We start from the raw sequence: 23787 nt of genomic DNA, 5'->3' as shown, positions 1-23787 counted from the left end.
CACAAACACATGAGAGGGGACAGCAGCAAGAGAAAAACGCAGCTTATTTCATTGTTCTTCTGAAAATCATTCACTCGGGCGCCTGGGTGGCTCGGTCGGTTAGGCGCCTGCCTTTGGCTCAGCTCATGATCCCAAGTCCTGGGATCAAGCCTCACATCCCTGCTCAGCAGGGAGCCTGCTTCTCTCTCCCGCTATTACTCCCTCTGCTTGTGCAGGCGCTCTCTGTCAAATAGATAAATAAAATCTTAAAAAAAAAAAAAGTCATTCGCTCAAAGAGGATGCCACTTTTGAATGCTGATGTTACAAGAATACCAATTTAGGTTATGTTAAATTTTTTCCGCAAAGCTATCCTTAAATGCCTAAGCACTTAAGATGGCTAGACTTCTAAAATCCCACAGCATTGCTCACTTAGAGTGGGGAATTTAGAACAAAGGTGACACTGGACCACCACAGAGTGAGTCTCCTGGAGGTCAAGGGGGGATGTGCTCCGTAAGCAGCTAGTCAGCGAATCGGCTTCCTGTGAGTAAGGCTTCCTCTGGATGATCCCGGGAATGCTCCCTCATCCCTTGGACAGGACCTAACGGCTTTAACATCCTAGTCCCAGATCCACGGTCCGGAGACCTTCATCAGTGGTCCTACTCCCTGGAAAGTATTATTCAGAGAAACTGGAAAAAAAAAAAAAAAAAAACACGGTCTTCCCAGATTTCTGAGGAAGGGGTGGATACTGACCTAGATTCAATGTTCTAGATTAAAATCACAGATTTTGAATAAAGAAAAAAATGTTCTACATAATCTAATAAAATCAACTTATTTTACAAGCAGGAAATTGAGGCTCAGATGGTGAAAAAAACCAAACCGGTACAAAAATTAAACCACCAATTAATGTCCAGTGGTGGCCAAAGACGAGTCTTTTAATTAGGCTGTGCATTTTCCGGTCAGCCAGTTGTATGCCGCGCTAAGAGGCAGATGTGGTGGTCAGTTTACTGGTAAGACACAGCTGCAAACCCATCTCTAAGGCTGGGATGCTATCCAGCCTCGAAAACTCATGGGAATTTAGGGAGCTCATCAGTTAGGCTGGGAAAGGTGGTTAAGGTCCTTGACATAAGGTTTGATCTTATCACTCACTGTGAACCAGGGACACTCAATGCCAGACATCAGTAGGGAAGGTCTGGGGCTATACGCTGCCCTGGGCAGAGCAGTCTTTACGCTAAGGTTCCCATGGCAGAGCCTGATGGCGGCCACTTGGGAAGGTGACCTGACTCTGGCAAAAACTTTCTTTCAAAGCCCGCTGCTCCCAGGCAGCCCCCCTGCTGGCTCGGCCAAGTCCCACTCACCGGACTTCTACAAGCATGTCGGTGCCCACTGTGTGCCTTTCTAGTCCTCCCTTAAATGTACTCTTCAGCTCCAACCAAAAGAACAAAAAGCAAGGCTAATGGGAGGACGGAGCCTTAAGAGGGAGTTATGTTTGAAAAATGAATTCATCGTATGTGAATATAATCATAAGCCTTAAAAAATAAAACCATATTCATAAAATTAGAGGACCAAAGCATATCTTGGAAAGCAGCTTCTCTTGGTATTTATTCCGATGTTCACTATTTTACTGTACTAGTATAAATACTGTACTAATATAAATAGCTGGAAGTTTCTTGGAAATCAAACCTACAAATTAGAGAAAAAACAGAATGAAAGAAAATGTCTTTGCTATTCTACCTGAATTCAAATCATGACTCAGGAGTTTTAAAAACTGTCACACGAACAGATACATGATAAAGGGAAAAAATGGCAAGATATTAATTAGAGAATCCAGCTGGTATATAGGTGGTGGGATTCACTGTAAAATTATTCCAACCTTACTGTATACTTGAGACTTTTAATAATAAAACGTTGGGACAAAAGTATTATCACACCCTCCACTCAAGTACCAATATGCCCCCAAATTCATGGACTCTTACAGTTAGATGTAACAGGGAAAGGTTTTCGAGTATAAAATCAAGGAAGCACTAAAAATTAACTGGGGAAAGACAAGTGACTACATACAGGATTCTGGGGGACCGACTACATGAAAAAAAAAAAAATCCTTTACACCTTACTTCTAATTTGGTGAGTTTAATATAAAAAATGAAATTATTGTTTTAAAAAATCAGAAGAATATCTTCTAACTCCTGGGCAGGAAGGAATTCCTAAGCCCATGTTAACAGGAGGGTCACAAAGAAAAAAAAAAAAACAGACAAAAATCACTTATTTAACTACACAGAATGTAAATGTTCTATCTCGAAAGAATCATAGACAAAATTAAAAAATCAAAGAAGCCGAGAATAGCATCTGCCCAAATATCACTAACACACACACACACACACACACACACACACACACGCACACGCATGGCACACACGCCCCTCAAATAAATGATAAGAACAGCTGTGCTTTGACAGAAAAGTTGGTAAGGGACATGAACAGAAATTTACAAAAAGAAACAATGGATTAATAAAGACATGAAAAAGTTAACCTTTCCTGAAAGCAACTACCGAATGCCATGTACCTCGCACAGAGTGGGAAGCCTTTAAACAGCTGCCAAGGGGCACCTGGGTGGCTCAGGAGGTTAAGCCTCTGACTCTTGATCTCAGTTCATGAGCGGTCTTGATCTCAGGGTTGTGAGTTCAAGCCCCACGTTGGGCTCCACACTGGGTATGGCATTACTTAAAAAAAAAAATAGCTGTCGAATAAATGAGCCAAAAATAGTGTAACATTTTTCTCTAAAAGATAATACTCGGTACGGGTGAAGATATGGTGGGAGGGGCATTTCATTCATTGCTAGAATGTGGGTAACTTGGGGGCACCTGGGTGGCTCAGTCATTAAGCATCTACCTTTGGCTCAGGGTGTGATCCCAGGGTCCTGGGATCGAGCCCCACATGGGGCTCCTCCGCTGGGAGCCTGCTTCTTCCTCTCCCACTCGCCCTGCTTGTGTTCCCTCTCTTGCTGGCTGTCTCTCTCTGTCAAATAAATCAATAAATAAATCTTAAAAAAAAAAAAAAGAATGTGGCTAACTTGGTACAAGCTTTCTAGGAAACATTTCGGCAAGGGTTATCAAGAACCTTTAAGAAGTTTAATTCTGGGGTGACTGCCTGGCTCAGTCAGTAGCGCATGTGACTCTTAGTTTCAGGGCTGTGAGTTTGAGACCCATGTTGGGCACGGAGCCTACTTAGAATGAGAAAAATGAATAAATAAATAAAAAGGTTTAATTCCTTCAACTTAATAAACTCACTACAAGGAATCTATCCCAAGGAAGTATTTTAATATATTATTTAATATTAATATGTTGTTATATTACATTAACATATTACAAATGTTTTATTAATATATTAATATTACATTATTTAAGTACATTTTAATGAAAAATGTCCAAGATTTATGTATTTAAAAGGATAATTCTTATAATGTAAAACTGGGTTTTAAAAAAATGGAAGTGCCAGGCTCCTGGGTGGCTCAGTTGGTTAGGCATCTGACTCCTGATTTGGGCTTGGGTCATAATCTCAGGGTCATGAGATCGAGCCCCACGTCAAGCTCCCTGCTCAGTGGGGAGTCTGCTTGTCTCCCTCTCCCCGGCCGCCCCCACCCCCGCATGTGCTCTTGCACTCTCTCTCTAAAGAAAAGAAAATGGAAGCTAACTAAACACTCTCCAATTTTGCATTGTTAAAAATGTTTTTAAAGCATTTTTAAGCACTTGGAGGAAAAGCTCATTTAAGAAATGGGATAGAAAAGTTCCTACACAGGATGATGCTAATTCTGTAAACTCCGTGTGTGTGCAGGAAAATACTGAAGGGAAATACACACCAATATTAAGAGAGCTTTGGGTGATGGGATCAGAGATAATTCAAATTCCTTCTTTACACTATTTCATATTTTAAAGAAGTTTTACTACACGTTAGAAAAAAATAACAAATACCATATAAAAAATTTGGGAGAGTGAGCCACTGCTTTAGAAACAGGTCTCCCACAAGTCACGACCACCAGTAAGATAATGACTTGGAGCTGCACCCCTGGATCCAAATCCATAGAAGCCACCTGGCCACCCTCCTGGGTCCTACACCCCCACTGTCGGTGGGCATTCTGCCACGTCCAAACACTGCCTTACCTTCCCTCAAGACCTGCTTCCCCTCTCGTATTTCGTCTCCTGGTGAATGATCCCGCTTCATCACCTCAGCCACCATCCTTGTTTCGCCTCTCCCCTTTCCCACCTCACTAACGCCCTCTGAATCCACTGTCCTGGGCATCCCTGTCGTTCATCTGCACTGGAAGGCTCTGGCTGGAGCAGCTCTCTCGCTGTCTGGTCTCCCTGCCTTGCCTGACCTGGCCTGCTCCTCTCCCCCCAACTCATTCTCTTCACTGCAGCCACGGCCCCCTTCCCAAGGTCTGGCCTCCTCACCCTCCTGGACAGAGACCTTCAGGCAGACGGGGTGTGGCGCCTTGGGCCTGTGGTCAGGGACTCCCCTCCAGCTTCACCTTCTCTCACTGTTCCCCCCACACCCTCCACCGGACCTCACAGCCTCTGACGCTCAGCGCCTCACCACAATGCTTGCCTCCCCTTGTCTGGCTAACTCCTCGAAGGCTGTCCTCCAAGAGTCAAATCAGACATCACCTTCGTCAGGAAGCCTCGCGGACGGCAGCTAGGAGTTCCCAGGTCCCACAGCAAGCTGATTTCATGCAACTGCAGCGTCCACTGTGATCTGTGTTTTTGTACCTCGGCCTCCTCTCCCAGCACGGGAGCACCTAGCAACACAGGCCCTCAGTGTTTGTTGAATGAATGAATGAAGACATGTTCCCACCATCTCATAGTTAGCTATTCTCACTTGGGAAAGATCTCAACCCAAGATTCCCTCACTTCCCTCGGCTTGCCACTCATCTAACTTGATCATCGTGGCAACTGAGGTTGTCTTTCTTACCTATTCATTAGTCAACCCATGTATTTATTATAGACCTTATGTCCTGACCGTATCTCTTTGGTTTTACTGGAATCCATTTGCTCCTGCCCAGACTATCAAAGAAGTGTTACCGATGTCCCCACACAGGACGGTCATTTAAAGCACTGCAATTTACTGAAAGTGAGGCAGTGGGTGACCCACCAGGGATAGAAAGATAAATCAGACTCTCACTACTTGAAGACCATTAGCAAGAAATCCCTGAGCCTTTTTCAGACTGAAACTCTGTCACTTTATCTTTTGCTGGAAGGGTGTACAAAACTGCTGCTGCTTGTGCATCTGCTCTTCACAATTACCCCAAATCTTTTTTTCAAATGTGACTCAGGCTGGACACAATAATGAGTGTGACTAATGCAAGTCTTGTTTTCTTACCCTTTTATGTCATACTTCTGTTAATACACCCAAGATTCATGTCTATTTTTTTCCACAACAGCCTTACAGTACTGACTTGAATTTACCTGATGGGCCGTTAAGGGCGACAGTTCTTCTAAATGGCGGTTTTCTGCACTCAACTAAGCTACACCTTCCATCTACCCCCACCAGAGTGCTTGTGCTGACGGAGAATCATTCTCCAGTTGGTTACAATTGTTTTCAATTATATTTCTGGAGTTCGGATGATTTGTAGTCCTGTCTAATTTGCTAACATACACAATGGAAAAGGAAAAAGAAAGAGAAGAGATTTCACTGTGCATGAGAAAAACTCGCCCCAACTGTTAACCGTGAGTCTTAAAGTCTCTACCAGCGTTCATGATGCATTCTACACATTTCATGGTTAAATGTTTGGGAACCCTGGGGTATCCGTTTGGAGGTTCTGAGAATATTATCCGTTCTCTTTATTTATTTAATATTAGTCACCTATATTCTCCACCTTTCCTTTTTTTTTTTTTTTTTAAAGCATGCTCCCCCTCCAACCCCTGCCCCCGCCCCCAGCAAACACAGAGTGATTTTTTTCTGACTTGGATGCCTCCTCTTTGAAATCAGAGCGTTTACTGGGAACTTCAAGAATGGCAGGATCACGTAAGCTCTGGCTCTGGGCTGGTGTCCTTAACCTGGGGGCCACAGATGAGCCTTACTGAGCTGCAGATGTCCCCGAAAATGCAGGCAAATGTTTATGTGTGAATGTGGCAAAAGGATTCACGGCTTCCATCGTAATCTCAAAGGTGCCCAACACCCCAAGAGGGTTAAGAACCCCAGCTCTAAGGCACTCAGACATAATAAAGCAGTAAACTGAATAAGCCACATCAGAATGACTGATTCAACTCTCTACTCTGACATTTCCAAAGAGAAAGAGAAATTCTACAATAATTATATATTAAGCATCTTCTGCATTAATGGAGAACATGACTTAAGGGTGTGATTTGGGAAATCCGGCATATGCAAAATAATACAGAGGCAATAATTCAACCCTTCAAGTATCAACCACTTCAAATATGAGTTTCTACTTCTCGCAAAGTTTGATATACTTTCTTTGTCTTCTTTTGATACCTTTAGCTTATTTGATAACATTGATTTAAAACCAAGACCTCAGGAATCAGAAGTTTCTCTGCACATAAAGGTTACTACCCAAAAACACGCATCTCTCACCGTTAGTAACTGCATTATTTTTGCTAGAATGTACACTGTTATCTTCCATACTTGTGTTTTAAAGAACATCACAAAAACCACTTAATACAAATATGTCAAAATCCAAACTGCCTTCATGGCAATATGCTGCAAAAATCAATGTATCTTAGCTTACAACTTCTATTGTCATCTATAGGTTACGCCATCTTTTATGATTATCACCACATCCAAAGTATTTTCTACAGGTAAATGTGAAATGTAGCATAAATGGGTCAGGAAAAGATGCTCTTTAAAAGCTTATCCTCCGACGAAATGCCATTTAGAAATTCAGAAGCAAGAACCAGTGAAAATCAGAAACTACTGTCATCCATACTCACCACTGGGCAGAACACAGAGGATCCTGAAGCACAGGCTGGACTTGTCCTGGAAGGAAGGGATTGAATTCCATTAGGAGAACAGGCAAGCAGAGACAGCGAGTGGCAACACTACCTTTCTCCAGCTCATCTTATTTGCAGACACGCAGATTTTGGAATCTTCCAGGACTAACAATGAAAACCACACTAGGTTGTTTTCCCAATTCCTATGAAATGAGTCAGTAGGTCAAACTTCTCCACTTGGGAGAGAGAACAATTCCTTCAACTGCGCTCACTGTTTCCAGTGAGCGTACTCCTTCCCTGCGCCCCCTGGATAAAAGCGTGGCCAGGAAGCCACAGAGAGCCCACCACGTGAGACATGTCATAGGTACCGCCGGGAGGTTAGTCTTTTTCATGGGATAATTTCTCCTTGTGAATATTTAGGACAAAAATCCAGTTAGGAGGAAGATATGGGTGAAGTCTCTTCATTTAAAAAGAGTTGGCACAACTTTTTCTCTGTTGAGACCGTGTAGTCATTTACTTCTCTTTCGTAAGATGACAGAGTGATACGTTAAATATAGAAGAGCAGTAACTGTACCTGGAAAAGCCCCTCGCAAACCGATTCCCTCTGTAAAACGTCCTTCCTCCTCCAAAGGACTGCTATACCCAAAAAATGCAATGATTATTCAATCAATCCACATTCTGAAAAACCCTTCACAGGCTGCTGTGAGTCCCGTGGTGCCGTCCATGAAATCATATAAAGCAGAAGTATTCAGGAGCTTGCTAGCAGTCTTTTGAATCCACAGCTCAAGAGCATGAACACTGGTTTAGCAATAATCATCGGAATCTACCACCTACTCACCGGAGAGAACATTTCTTGTAGTTAGCGACCTTCTGCCCTGGAAAGCACCAGCTACCAGCAATGAATCCATAATTCTGAGAACTCACACATTCAGGAAAATACACGGACATGTGTCTCTAAATACAGGTACAGAGATCTTCTGTGACAGTTCTTCATTAGGAGACTGGAAATACTTTTGCTTTCTGTATCGAGAGTACTTTCTTTCCTTTTAAAGAGGAGGTTTCGTTTTGATCTTGAGAAATTCTGATAAAACCACCAACTGAAAACCTGCCATTATAAGCGAGGGATTTCACAACGTTCATTCCAAAAAAACTGTGGCTATTCATTTCTGGAAGTGATTCACTGCGAAAGAATCGTTACTGGCGGTGGAGGGAGCATTCATTTTTAGAAGGCAGCCTGCCCTCGGAGCAGTGAGCACAGAATCCTCAGACACAGCAGCCACGTGCCTTGCTGACCCCATCACGGCTCCCTGAATCACCGTCCCTCAAGATGACGCGCAATGACCAATTTCCTCTTCTAACTCCCTCGCGATACAAAAACCCCTTTGGTCTATACACCCTGAATTAATCCTCTGCTCTGGTGGAAATGTGCAAATAAATCTGGGAGGGCTGCAGCCGTATTCTCCACCTGTCAACGCTCAGTCGCTGGCGAGTAACCAGCATATGGATACTCACTTCCTGTGAGTATTTCTAAAAGAGCTTATGATATTTCCTTTGGAAAAAAAAAAAAAAAGTGGGGAGGCAAGCAACACAGGGAGAAGTAACTCCAACAAGCAAAACTAAAAGCATGCAACGTGATCACTGTTTACCAGCCACGCCTAATTTTAATTTGGTTTCTCAACCCCCGTGTAATTAAGACAGCCAAGAGAACAGCATCAGGAGAAAGAAGAAAAAAAAGACATTTCACAAATGCTTAGACCTTCAGTGCGCGTGACCAGAAAAGTAATTTTAGGATTCAAGTGAACCAATCCGAAGCTGGTTAGAGCATTAACCCTTCAAGGAAAGAGAGAGTTCTTTTCACTTGTTCCCAAATTTCAAATACGGAAATCGTCTCTCCCTCTGGGCGCTGAGACGCTGAAGGACAGGCTCTGAGTGCCAATCCCAGGGTCTGCGAGAAGAAAGAAGTTTTTCAGATTTGTGTGTGATGGGGGCAGCAAAACGGTTATTTATAGGACTCGGTCACATTCACAGGGTGGCCATGTGGCTTTCACACCAGAGCACCCTTTGAAAACGGGCCACGGAGGGCTAAAATAGGACTTTTTGTATTTCTTTGGTGTCGGCCAAACCTGATCATTTATGTCAGAGAAGAGTAGAATTTCTTAACAACTGGACAGATTGAGAAGGATTGCTTTTATCCCACCTTAGAGAGTATCAGTGGTGACAGAGCTCATTTTCTGAGGGGACTAGTAAACATTTTACTGAAAGAGGAGCCTAAAAAAAACAAAAACAAAAACAAAAAACCCATCCTTTATTTCCAGGCTGCTAATGTGCTTCTGTCTTGGGTGGAAAGGGTGGGAGGGGGAGCTCCTGAAGGTCGGAGGAGAAAAATATAAGTTCCACTCGGGGCGAGCGGAAGCCTAGAGACCAATGAATCAATGCAGACACACAGCTGTGCCATGGTGCTTCTGGCCTTGCTTTCTGACATGGTAACACTCTGCCACTTTTACCCCGACTCCTCTATTTCTCATCTTTGAATGCTCAAGGTAAACATGAAGAATACATGTGAAAATTTTTAATAAAGCCATCTATATTTAATGCTATGGAAGGAAACTTTCACCAATGTGATATGTTTTTATTATCTTCGCCAAACCGGTATTTTAAAAAGAACAGTATGGGAACCACTCGCATGAGAGGCACATAATCTTCAAATTGAGAATGAGTCAAAACGGCATCGATAATTGGTGTTAAGAATTTAATTCACACCAACAACACCACACAACAGTCGTCCTTCTGCCCTCACTCCCAGACCTTATGAACCCCCTCAATGGCTAAAGGAACATTCTATAAAATGTCAAAAGAACAGGAACCTATCTATTACAGGGAGAGCAATTTTAAGTATCCAGAGTTTCAAAAAATCCTGTTGCTCTGAGCTTGGCGAAAGGAAAGCAATGATCAGAGGCCTGACAACTACTCAAGTATTAGTATATCTAATTTCCTCACTTACTAAAAAGTCGGCTTCTCTCTCCCACTGGGTCATGGTCACACACATGCCCGCAGGTCTCAAAGCTTCTGTGCTCTTTGTTCCTGTTTCAGACCGTGCTTTATAGGCAAGTTCCTCTCTTAAGGCCTGTGTGGCCAATGCAGACATTTTAAGAAGAGAAAGGAAAAGCAGAGCAATGCAGAATGAAGATCATGAAACACATGCTTGGGTGGGGGGCAACACATAGAACACGAACCCAACAGATGTGGCCACCGCCAAGAAGCTGCTGCCCGTTAGGACAGCCTGTGCATTGTGGGGCCTGAGAGGGTGACCTCTCAGGTTGGGTATTTTGAACGTGACTGAATTACAGAGACTCTCCAGGTCTTGCTGCAGGCTGCTGTCCCGTGTTCCCTCTCCAGACCTCTGGGCCCGCCATCCCCCACCCCCACTCCTGTTCTCCCCAGACAAAATAAAACTCTGGGACAAACGTTCTTTATGTTCAACTTGACTCAAAGTTTTCTTTTAAGCAATGCAAAGGAGTGCACTCTCTAGTGGCACTTTTATAGAAAGGGGGGGCGTGGCCTCACGTGGGACGAGCACCAAACTGCAGGTAGTCAGAGGGCCCATGTTTGAGTTCCGGCTCTTCCTTTGGCTACGCTTTGCTCTGGCCCAGATCACCCAACCTCTTTTAAGCAGTTTAATCATCAGTGGTAAGAGCAAAATGACAGGCCGGGCTGGCTCAGACACTACCAGGAGCTGGACACAAACCTACTCACTGAATTTTCACCGAGACCCCAAATTCCATTACTATCCCCAGCCTACAGACAAGGAAACTGAGCCCTGGGGAGTTTAAGGACTTGACCAGGGTCATGCAATCAGTAGGCAGTGAGGCCAGGATTCAAAACCAGGGAACCTGATGCTGGCCACTCTGCTCCGGAGCCTTCCGTCAGCACGTGTGCCGATCACTGCCGGTGGGGAGGAACATAGCACTCAGAAAACTACCCAGTAAGCTATACCTCGAGGCAGACTTTTCATCACGCCACATGCAAATATTTTCTCTGCAGAATTTAAAGGAAATTAATGATAACTAAGCCCCGGTAACGCTAACACGTTTGTGTGTTCTTTGAGAACAGCTTCGTATATCTGCAAACTACTTTGCAAAACCTGCGATACTCAGCTTAGGGGTAGAAAGTATTTAGGAACCATGTTTTCAATCCGTGCAGTTAAGGGAGGCTCATGGTCACATGGTTAAAGCTTGAATCTCCATCCAGTTAACTCCCAGAGCGGTGCTGTGTCACAGCCCACGGGGGCTGGCGGTGCACGTGCAACTATGAGACACTTCTCGGGCATTTTCATCTGATGGCTTGGCCTCCACTCATTCATGAGATGCGTGAGTGTGTGATACTGATTCTCAAAACAAGCGTCAGTTACAAACTTTCTTCTTACTGCAAACTCCTCAGGCTTTAGGAAGAAAAGAGAAAGATGAGGGAAAAAATATTTTCTTTCTATTATTATTATTATTATTATTATTATTATTATTAATTTAAGTCAGGGAAAAACAAAGCCTCCACTGAAGGTCTGCCTATGAGGAACATAACTGAAGTTCTACCCAATTGTTCTCCTTCTTTAAACTAGCTCATATGCAGACTCTTTGATGTTAAACAAATTGTCTTTCCTACACGCTCACTGAAACGTGGCCACAAGAGTAGGAGAAGCTGGGGGACCCCTCTGCTTCGGTGGTAAATGATGATTTAGTCATTTACTCTTCAAGGAAACAGAAATTTCCTATTCAGGGTCTTCAAGGCTTTTCATGCTATATACTCTATGAAGTCTGGCCCTATTACATTTACTCAGAACTTTCTGAATGGTTCCACAGCATGTTGGGTCACACCGAAATACTGAAAATGCCTATTCCTAAAACAAAGACATCTGTTGACAAGAGAAGTTAAGAAGAGAAAGAAATAAGACCACATTCTGGTGTGATTTCCATTTCGGACAGCAAAGACTCTGGGAAATCTACGTACGTTAGATTTATAAGCCAGCATTTTTCCCCCCAAAGACTTACTTGGCGTGAAAAGCTACTTCCTGTACTATAATCATAAAGTCAAATGTTATTTGCTCCTATCATAACCATTCACATACTTCCTGTCATAAAAACTTGACCTTTGCTGGAATATTAAATAAAACATGCCAAAAAACTACAGGTAGGAAGTGACCGTATGAATATATACTATTTAAGTTCATATTCCAATCTAAGCAAGGGACGAATCATCCTTTCTATAAACCAGTATTATATATTATCGTCTTGGGTGACTAATCCCATTTATGGCCCACAGAATGAACTTTAAGCGTAAAGAGAGCCTTCTTTATTTACTGAGCTTAATCAATAGTTTTGTGGCAACTAAGGATGTCTCTCAGAGGTGCTGTGTGGGTACTGGGCTGCAATGTCCTTGCAGAGTTCCTGGCCTGGAGCTCAAATCAGGAAGATTCAAAACCTTACACAGGGTAGATGTGCACACTTTAAATGCACGTGCACATTTTTCTTTGATGCCTTCATACTTCTAAAAGAAAACAAGCTTCTAAATTCCTAGGCTTCCGTGTCGTTGGAGGGAAAAGCAGAGCCAGTTGCATACACACAATGATAGAAGAAAAGTGTGCACGAACAGATTTGTTTACAAAACAGGGCCCGGCAAAGTCTGTCTCTCAGTGCCACAGCAGGATCCATACAACAAAACAAACACACAAATGCAGAAGAATCTATGGGGACAACTCTTCCTGCTGATGAAGGTACGAGGGTCGCTGATTTACAATGCAACAGTGTGGCCTGGTCTTGAACTGGGACTATGTCACGAAGAACAGGTGCATATAACTTATACGTAGTACAACGGTTTCAATGCACCTTCCTTGGAATTTAAAAGTCTCAAATTTATTTCTTCAGCGTTGGCATTTTCTCCTACTTTGAATCCTACGTATTTCCACTCGGACAGGGCAGTTCCTTTAAACTCACCAGGAAACAACAAAACCAACACATTCTACTTATTTTACTTTAATTGTATAGCCATCCAGCCAGGTTTGCAAGTTCAGTTTGACTCCCTTCTTCATGGAGCCAAGAATAAGCAGCACCCATTTTCAAAGTCTTCCCCCTCCCTCTCCCACTACCAATAAACATGGTGACCTTTATCACTTTGTTCCTGGACAAGCATGATGGCCTCTGTAATGGGTTCCCTTGCCAATGAGCAACTACAGGATGGAAAAACACAGTAAAGAGTGAGAAGATGGGGCTCTGGGTTCAGGTCTGCCAGATACAAGCCATGTGATCCTGAGAAAATTGTGTAATTTCCTTAGACCGCAGTGTTCCCATCTACAGCATGAAGAAAATAAATCATAGGGTATAATCCATCAAGTACAGAGTCACCAAATATGATCTTCTGAAATTTAGCTTCCTCGGATCACTGCACACCTTAAAAATCTTTAGTGATTTTGCTAAAATTTAAGTTCTTCAGCCTGAATTAAACGCGAAAGTCTTCTACAAACTGGAAGGCACCACACAAAGCAACAGGAACCTTAACAGGGGTCATTTCTTGAGTTGCACGCACAAAGTATTATCCAGGATTTTCATATATTTTTATACACACGGGTTCTAAGTCCCATGGCCATTCTGAAAGGTTGGTTTTATTACTCTACATTTTACATCAAGAACCTGAGGTTCTATGAATAACTTACCCAAGGTTACATAACCTCGTTACGTGCCAGGAAAGTACACACAAACCTACACTGGGTTGATTATCAAGCCTACTAAGCCATACTGGGTGCTTTATTTTTTAACATTTATTTATATATGTATCTGAGAGAGTGCAGGGCGGGAGGGGCAGAGGGAGAAAGAGAATCTCAAGCAGACTGCCTGCTGAGCGCGGAGCCTGATTTGACTACAGGCTTCCACCCCATGACCCTGAGATGATGACCCGAGCTCAAACCAAGAGTCAGATGCTTAAGCGACTGTGCCCTCCTGGCACCCGCTGAGCGCTTTAACTATAACATCATATGAGGGGGTGTCTCCCCTAATTAATTTCTCTGAGTCCCTGGAGTGACCGGGCTGTACACGGAAGCACAGGTCATCATAATATAAAAACACTGACAAATAAAGTGATCACCTAATGCTTCGTCCTCAACACCAGCATCCACCTTGCTCCCTTTTTAGGCTGCTAAGTACCACAGAATATACGCGCAAATGCAGCGTAGTTCACTTGTGACAGCTAACTTGCTCAACAGTTAACAACAGAGGAAGTCAAAGTGAACAGAGACGATCTCATGAGCGGTAGTCTCGTCAAGAGAATGGTCTCTATATCCAAAGACTACGAGAAGCCCTTGGGGAAAATGTGAATGCTCTCACCAAAATCATTCTGATTCTGCCACAGAACTCGCCATCCAATCTTTGTTCTAAGAAATAACATACCGATGAGTCATATCCCAAATTTCTGTTCTATAATGTAAACCAAACTTAGATTCAACTTCTTAACTTTTCAAGACTTAGTCCTAATAAAATCTCTTAAAAATTTTTTACTGTTTGTTTTAAATGTTTGATTCATCTGAAGTTGATGCTCTTAGTTTTCTGGTACCAGTTATCTTCAGATAATAAAGACCTTCTGAAATGGCAGTAAAAGGAAGAATGAAAGAATTACTGATAGGCAAATGGTTGTCGACAAAAAAAACACCCGACTAGTTTTCCGGTCCATAAACGAAAAGTAATGTCCTAGTTTTCCTCTCACTTGGCGATTCTCAGGCTCACCTGGTCCAAAGCGCCCACGAGGAAGCCGTGCTCATCAGCTCCACCACTGTATCTATGGGGGCACAAATGTGGCAAGTCTGACTGTCTAGCAAAACCAGACTGCAGTCCAGCGAACTTGTGCAAATCCCAACTTTACAAGACTCACTACAACCATTCCATCTCTCTCCAGTTTCCTGATGATCTCTACTTTTTTTCCCCCCCAGAAGACAAGAGTTTATATAATCTGGAAGAATTTTGTCTTATAAGACTTCACTTTGAAAAGGCCCACTATATCAAGATCCTTCCCAACATAAAATGTGCATATATACTCATATATAGAACTAAATGGTTTTGCACAAGAAACAGCAAGTGTTGGCAAGGATGTAGAGAAAAAGTAACCCATGTGCCCCGTTGGTGGAAATGCAAACTGGTGCAGCCACCATGGAAAACCATATGGAGGTTCCTCAAAATATTAAAAATAGAACCACCCTATGACCCGGTAATCACACTACTGGGCATTTAGCCAAAAAATACAAAAACACTAATTCAAAGGGATACACGCACCTATGTTTATTGCAGCATTATTTGTAAGAGCCAAATTATGGAAGCAGCCCAAGCGTGGATAAAGAAAAGGTGGCATATATATGTGTGTGTGTATGTATATGTGTGTGTGTGTATATACACACAATGGAATATTATTCAGCCATAAAAAGAATGAAATCTTGCCATCTGCAACAACACGGACAGATCTAGAGAGTATTATGCTAAGTGAAATTAGTCAGTCAGAGAAAGACAAATACCATATGATCTCACTCATATGTGGAATTTAAGAAACAAAACAAAAGAGCAAAGGAAAAAGAGATAAAGAGACAAAGCAAGAAACAGACTTTTAACTATGGAGAACAAACTGATGGTCACCAGAGGGGAGGTGGGTGGGGGGAGGGAGGAAATAGGGGATGGGGATTAAAGAGTACACTTACGATGAGGAAAAAAATACAACTAAATGGTTTTGGTTCCTGCAAATATCCTTCAATCAAAGGTTCAGAAAAGGGCTATTTTGAGAATGACTTAATGGGATTTATACTATAAAACTTCAAATGCATATTGACTTAACCAAGACGACTCTGGAAACAAAGTGTGATTATTGTGCTTTTTCTAGTGACTATAATGTCCCCTTCCAAGAATCTAATAAAATAATGTCTCCCATGCCAGAAAGAGACCCAAGAAAGCATGCCCTCCGAAGACTGAGTCTCAAATTGGTAAACTCTGACCGTAAGCAATCAGAACACTGTTGGTGAGCTTTTCACCTTGCAAAATTGTTGTCTGCTGTAGGGATCTCGGCCTGTTCCTAAAGAGACTGCAGTTCTCTTTATAGCTCCTTCCCTCTGAAAAGCAAAAGGTGTTACTCTTCATTAAGAAAAACCACGAGCCTGTGATCTACACAGCACGGTAGAGACTCTTTTTCCTATAGGCCAGGCCCATCTAGAAACTCAATAACGCACAGTGCAAAATTCAGATGTAAGTATACACAACAGCCTTTCGAGATTTCAGCAATCTGAAACTCGGGAATGGAGTGAGCAGAAGTGGGATGGGAAAGAAGAGGGGGCAATTCACTAGTTCTGAACTCTTAGGATTCCGAAAGATGCTTAACACAGGACTGGCTTTCCAAAAGGGATTTTCTAGCACTGACCCCAAAGGCGGCACGATGGCGTTGTTGCAGGGTGTATCACCGCAGGCCACTGATGAGGACATTCTCTCTCTTAAGACAAAGCAGAAGCTGAAGACACAAGCAGGCGGCGTGGAGCAATGCCGCACCTGCATTCAGTCCTTGGAAGCAGTGAGGCCCGTGCTTCAGAAGCTCAGGGCGCAATGCTTGTTTTGGAGAGCATCCAGCAGAGAGCATTTGGTTTCCTCCATTTAACCAGGTCACCCAGGCATGGAATGCACAGCCCTGCCAGACAGAGAGCGTTTTGGATGCCTGAGAAACAACAGCTTGTCCGGGCTACTGATGCGAAGAGAGGCCACGGTTTCCTTTTTCTCTGCTTTGAATGGCGGCCTTGACGTCACAACAGCAAGGAACCACTGGAGGGACAGATAACAAGGCGCAGGCCAAGAGCGCTCGGCTCAGTTGTAGGGCTGCTTTAATCTCATTCTGGTTTCTTCTCTGGCCGCAGAGAGTCGGCACAAGCAGAGGTGAAGGGCTGATGCTTAAAAGTAAAGGCAGCCTCTGGGCTGAGGAAACAGACCTTTGGCCACGCTAATCATCACCTTCAAGAAAATTCCATGTGTTTCGGACAGAGTAGACTTCCCAGGGGATGTCTGCAGTGATTCTGCTGATGGTGCGGACATCTGCGCTTTCCCTGAATATCAAAACAGAACTCTTCTAAGAGGCGTGTTAAGTCCTGGGAAATGCAAGGAGCTTGTGAGAGTAGGCAGACAGTCCTTGCAAGAGACTTGTCCTGTGTTCTGGGATAAAAATACCCTTTTGGGGATTTTATAATTTAAGTTCAAGCAATTAAACATGCGCATTAGTACCCAACTGCAGGTGTTTGGACAAATGGTGAATGCTGTTCAAATGCTGGCAGTTCAACTCACCGTTATTTAAAATGAGTTGTCTCTGTTAGTCCTTGGAGCACTTTGAAAAGCATGATCTTTCATGTTTCAACCTCACATCAAAATTATAAATTATATTTAGCTACGTGAGTGTCAGGATCATTTATTTCCAGTATAAATGCAATGCTAACTACAGACGTACCAGGCAATGTGCAGACAGGATCTGAGAGCATGACTCCACTGCTTTCATGAACACAGAACAGTCTTCTGCTGCCACAGCCTTGCCTACGGTCAGTCCTCTGCCTTGGCAGCACCAACAGCTCTCACCAAGCCCAAGTCCTAGCCTAAATCCACAGTGCTTGGGGTCCTTCGGGACAGATGAAGCTGGAAAACCAAGGGCTGAGGGGTTGGTTCTGAGGGTGTGTGTGTGTGTGTGTGTGTGTGTGTGTGTGTGTGCATGATGCATGGCGGAGCACAGCATACGGAGAGCAATGGGAACACCTGCTCCCATGACTTCTGTGCTCGTATCTGGAAAAGCAGTTCAGCAGAAGGAACAACATTTCAGAGCTACCTAGCCCCTTTTGTCAGCTTTTTCGTTTCTTAATTAAGATGAGCCGCACTCCTAATGTGGCCACTGGGTCAATCCTGTTTCAAGAGAATAATCTGCTACAAAGACTTACTTACTTTCAAAGGTAAAAGAGGGTAAAATTCTGATCTCCAACTCTCATTTGAGATCCCTACAACAATACCACCACCATTCTGCCTCCGGGCTCTCCTGAGCAACCCTCACCCTCTACAGGTGTCTCAGGCCTGTTCTGGAAGCTGGTGTTGGGACTCAAGTGATCTTACCTGGGTAGATAACAAACTCTGTCTCTCACTGCCAGTTAAAAAACTCCCAGTATGTTCAGTGATTAAATAACGGAGAAGATGCAGCAAACATTACTTTTTACCTATGTATTTTTTTCCAAATGCTGGTGATACCAAGAGATGAAACTTACTCTAGCCCTACCTGTGTTTTTATTTTGTAAGAGCTCTTTATGATTAAAGAACCGTAATTAAATCTCCTCTGATTTATTAAACTTAAGTTTTCAGGAAGAGAATGAAGAGATTTCTCAAACTTAAGGAAGACTATTTATTTCTGTCTAACGTAAAGGACGAGAGAATGAGAGGGAAAAATAATTTTTTTGCCATCTGTATCTTGATTAGAATTTTCTAATGTTCAAATTCCTGGTTATAAACCACAGTAAACAGTCAGTCATTCATTAAGGAGCAACTATTGAAAAGGCGATATTTAAAAGAGGAAAAAATAAAACATGACGTGATTAAAACCCTATGCACGTCTTCACTTCAAGGCAAGCGCTGTGCCCATCTGGGTATTTAGGAGGTGCCAAATATCATCGGGATCTAGATTTAATGCATGTCATAAAGAAAGCACCGTATTTAATTTGCTCACAAAGGACCTAGAACCTCATGGGAGCGATGGTGGTGATAAGGACAGTGAAGTGAACTATTATTAAAATGAGGTATTCATCTTTAAATTATTTAAATGCAGGATCAATCACAAACGTGAATAAACTTTCAATGATCTCGTGTTCCACTCCTAATGAGAAAGAGTAATTTTGAAGATGATTTTCAGCTTTAATAGGTTTCTGCTCTAATGTGCTCCTCTGTTAGGAAATCTTTAAGAATTAGTGGGTTTAAAAACCCTGGCTGCGCTTAGTCGGGAGGCCAAAGAACAAGAGACAACATTTGTTCCCAGGGGCCTCAAAGACAGAGCCTGAGAATTTACGGACACCAGACACATGACCTGAGCTGAAGGCCCTGCTTTCGCTTGTTTTAGCGGATGTTCAGGACTGGGGAGAACCTGAGTCCACAGCCGCCTTTTCGAGGGAGAGGAAACTGGACACGCAGCCCCCAGTACAGGCGCAGAAGCACCTACGTTAAGAGGTGAACGCTGAGCTCCCCCCACCGACCTGCCTTCCAGGGTGGCCGGCCACCTTCAGGGCTGGCGGCTTCCTCATGTCCACACTCTCTTGCCCACTGAGTCTTGCAACGAACTGCAGACCTGATCCCTGTTTTCAGTCCAAGGACACTGATGGGACGTCTCTCCAAATTTTCCTTCGAACCGACAGCTAGAAATGACCTCTCCCTTTTCCAATCCCCCTTTGAAAAGTGACAGAGAATATGCATATCCTAGCTCTAACTGTATCTGCAAAATTAAAATTCAGAAAGATTTTTCTCCTCCAGTCTATCCTAACTCCACCAACAGTCGTCACCCGATCCTGTAATGCACATGTGAGAAATTCGTTTTCACAGACTGTCACTTGCGCTCGTTAGAAAAAACTTTCTACATAAGTAGGGATGTCCCTACGTACTCTACGTATCTATGCATCAATGTATCTACCTACCTAGCTGTGCTCCACCTATGTGAAAACAAACTCCTAATACTAGTGTCCAAGAGGGATTCTGTACTAGATACTTTATAATACCAAGGTCTTTATGCTCACAAATCTACCCTCTAAAAGGCAACAACGGAACAGCTCTGTCGTCCTTAGTTTCTGAGCATGTACGCGGAGCGTTATAGGCAGGTGTTAATCCAGATTCTTCACTGGATGTGTTCTTTCCCGTCAGGGCGCATCATACCCTGCAGCTGCCTTTGTATGCTTCCACAAGCTCCCTGCTCCTTCCGCTAGCTGTACATTCCATGAAGGCAGGATTAATGTCCGTGTTAGCCTTGTATCAACACTGCGGACGCATGGAGGGAGGGAGGGGAGGAGGGGGGAGGAAAGGAAGAAGAGAGAAGCAGCAGGAAAAGCGAGGGAAGACGACGTGCCAGCAGCAGCTATGCTGGTTTTGGTAAACAGACGGAGGCCTTCCACGGTTTCATCAGATGTTACATTCACAGAATTTAAAATTCTTTGTAACTATACCCTCATCAAGTCTCATTACCTCAAGTCATCTTTTTTTTTTCTTTTAAGGTTTTATTTATTTATTTGAGAGAGTGAGAGAGAGCACAAGCAGGGAGGAGAGGGAGAAGCAAGCTCCCTGCGAGCAGGGAGCCCGACTCGGGGCTCGATCCCAGGACCCTGAGACCATGACCTGAGCTGCAGGCAGACGCTTAACGGCTGAGCCACCCAGGCGCCCCACCTCAAATCATCTTTTAACATTAAATTAAATTATTACTTTTGACACAGAGGCATGAAAGTGAGGAATAATTCGCTTCTAGATCTTTTGTGTTGGGTCTATGCAACAGCCACTGAAGCACGTACTTCCGCTTACTGACCTTTTCAATTACCTGTTTACAAACGTGAAGCCCTTTCTCTAAGTGGATGGTTTAAGGATTGTGATAAAGGTCCAGCATTTCTTTCTTTTTTATTCATTCAACGTATCTTGGAAACACGAAGCCTCACTTTTAACTTTGGACATGTTTATGTACAAGGAAGAACTAGTTCTCAAAAAACCCTTCTCATTTTTACCACTCACGTAACAATGTAGTTTCTGGTAAAAGGACACCAGTCCATGAAGAAACCATGTGCCAGTAATAAGCAGGGTCATGGGGTCAGGGCAACCTCAGACCCGACAGCCAGGAAGGCAGGTGTGTCACTGACAGGATTCTCATGAGCCCCGATCGCCTGGCTTGGGTAGGGAGCGCCCGAGGTGTTCCTCAGACAATGTATCCCACAACGGGCACTGTCATCCACACAGGACAGATAAGGACTTGCCCAAGCTCACACAGCCCCAGCTTTTAAAGGCTGCGCACGACTCCCTGCGGGCCTCCCTGCTCAGTCTCTGCAAGGGACACGGGCTGCAGAAGTGGCAGAATCCCGTGCCCCGCAGACAAAGTGTGAACACTGACTTTTTCTGAGGGAACGAAGGTCCAAAGAGACCAGTATGGTTTCGAAGCATCTTGTCCAGGAACAGTTACGGCAGGAAATTTAATCTGCTGACCTGAGAGCAGCCCCCATCTGCCCTGTTTCTGTCACACCTGCGTAAAGCCCTCCTGTTGAGGCAGAAGACAAACATAAACTTGCATCCTCAGTGGCCGCCCTGGGAATCGTGAGAATTAACCGAACTAACACGTGCCTTTTGCATCTCAGTATTGTGGGTCTCCTGTGATCATCTTCCTTGTGAAAAATACATCCAAACCCAGCTCCGACCCGCATGTGGTCAGACCAGCCTCTCATCGTGCTGAACCTTTCCCTCAGTTGCTTCCCCATCAGCTTATCAACATATGTTACTAGCTGAGGGTCCACAGTACGTCTAGCATTCTTCTGGTGACAAAAGTAATAAATCACTCCCTGTACTTTCTGCACTCAAGTCGTTTATAATTCAGACACCTGTCTTCCTTCTCCTGGATGCCTACATCTTTTCCTTGACTGACATGGCTTTAGAAAATACGGCCCCCTCACAAACCCAGGGAACTACCTGCACGGCCCCAGTCACGCAGCAAGAAAGGCAGAGAGGTCTCCCTCCTGACAGCTGGGCTAATTCACCTGGGCCCTGACCTGTTATCACCCGTGTCCTAGGAATGTAACCTTCGCCATCACGCCCTCCTGATGGCAATCAGCTATGACTTGCTCACTCTGTGGGTAGGACATCGTGCGTTCCAGCTTCGTGTGTAAGAGTATTTCCTGGTCTTAACCCCTTCAGCAAGCCCCAGTGGGAGATGGACTCGAAGCCAACGATCTATAATTAATCCTAGTGCCAATGTGGGTTTGTCAAAGGCCCCCAGAGCAAATCGTGTTTTCCCTGGCTAGGGCTTGGCTTCCTTGCTTTAAAAAGGATTCTTAGTATTTACTGCAGTAAAATTAAGCACTTTCAAATTTCTGCCAGATCCCCTGGAGAAATATGGTTTATTAATACCAAACAAATGTGATGCTTGAAAGGCAGGAGACCCAGATTCTAGTCCGTAGCCCACTACTGACTCACTGGGTGGCTTCGGGCAAATCCCTTAAATCAAGTAGACATCATATTCAACAGGCACAGAATGGACACTTGGGAGGTGGGCAGTGCACTGTGAGGTCTGAGGCCAGGTTCAATGGTGAAACTAAGTCAGTACAGACAAAGCCCTTTGCTAGGGGGCGACTGCCCAGAGCGCCATTTTTGTAGCTGGGATCAAAGTGGCCACCCTGAAAAATGACCCTACATTTTTTTTAACTCTTAAAGCTGAAGAAATTGGGTGAAACTTATTTAAAAGAGGGGCAGTCCAACATAGTAAGTAGCCAAGAGCACGGCTTTTAGGTGCCAACTCTGTGGATCTGAATCCCGGGTTTACCATTTGTGAGCTTTAGTTTTCTCATCCGTAAAACAGGTACAAATCGTATCGACTGGTCACACAGGGTGGGTGTGAAGATTACATGAGTTAATACTTGTACTGGGGAGGTGAACATTAGCTTTTAGCTACAAGTTAACAAAGCAGTAAAATCAAGTAAAATTAAACATGTATTCTTCTGGATTACAAAGCAAACTTATATATACATGGTTTCATTTGCAACTCACTGCATTTGCAAATAACTTATACACTACCAAGTTTGTAAAATACTTTTCCCCCTATTTTCTTTGAAGCTCATATTCTCATTTACGCTTTTACAAGTCACACTGCAGCAAAGTTACCAGGCAGATTGGAAAAAAAAAACCAAAAACAAATAGAAGCTTTAAGAAGGAAAAAAAAAATTCTAAAATAAAAATCTCAATTGATGGATTAAGTAGCATTCTAGGAACGGCTGGAGAAGTAACGATTTAGATGCCATCCACATGCTGGTATCTCTACCTCAGACCTCCCTCCTGAATTACGGGCTTCAAAACCCACCCGTCTACCCAACACCTCCATGAGAATTCTAACAGCCATCTCAAAGTCAACAAGTCGACAACAGAACTCCTTGTTTTGCTCCCCTCGCCCCATAAACCAGGTAAGGGGGAAAGCAGGGTATATTCACACACACTGGAATACTGTAGCAATGTATACAAAGGAACAGCTGTATCCCCAACAACATGAATGAATGTTTTAAACATAATATGGAGGAAAAACACAAGCTGCCAAAAACTGCACACGTTTACCCGTCTCAAAATACCTTTAGCAATGCACATTTATGTGACAGAATACACATATTTGTTTAAAAAAAATCAAGGGAACCTTAAACACAAATTTCAGAATTGTGAGGAAGCCAGAGAATGGTCGAAATGAAGTACAGAGAGATCCAAAAGTACTGGCAATGTTTTGATTCTTAAATTGGGTGGTGGTTCACTAGAGTGCATTTTTTTTTATTGTGCTTTAGAGCTATATATATATATATATATATATATATAATCTTTTATACATATAAAATGATCAAATTAAAAAGAAATACAACCCATAAAAATGAATTGTGTTGAAAGTTGTACTTCAAAACAATAAACTAAGCAGTGCAGGTAGGTAAACCTCCTAAAAACAGGAAGAAATTAATGTATACTAGTAACACTGGTTATGGAATATAAGTACTTAATCAAGGTGACTAAAACACACATGTAGTAGGTGGATCAAATGCCAAGGAAAAAATATTCTGACCAGGTTTACAGGTCAGAGCAAATTTACTTAT

The 23787-nt window shown here is 43.3% G+C and overlaps 1 long non-coding RNA gene across 23 annotated transcripts in view; it reads right to left on the bottom strand.

The window, feature by feature from the left end:
• The window catches only part of LOC123788947 (uncharacterized), a 208557-nt gene that overhangs the window by 24065 nt on the left and 160705 nt on the right, over positions 1 to 23787 (bottom strand). For 20 of the 23 annotated variants that reach the window (XR_006778619.2, XR_015723856.1, XR_015723852.1 and 17 more), the window contains one exon: positions 670 to 23787. This exon is cut by the window's right edge and continues 13887 nt beyond it. This is a non-coding gene — a long non-coding RNA (uncharacterized LOC123788947). Of the gene's footprint in view, positions 1 to 669 lie in introns of those variants that run through there. The other 3 variants (XR_015723849.1, XR_015723859.1, XR_015723855.1) reach the window with 3 other exon arrangements.

The sequence above is a fragment of the Ursus americanus genome, chromosome 3, assembly GCF_024610735.1.
Source record: "Ursus americanus isolate L20-20 chromosome 3, mUrsAme1.1.p, whole genome shotgun sequence".
Classification (NCBI taxonomy): domain Eukaryota; kingdom Metazoa; phylum Chordata; class Mammalia; order Carnivora; family Ursidae; genus Ursus; species Ursus americanus.
This window is presented reverse-complemented; position numbering and strand designations above follow the sequence as displayed.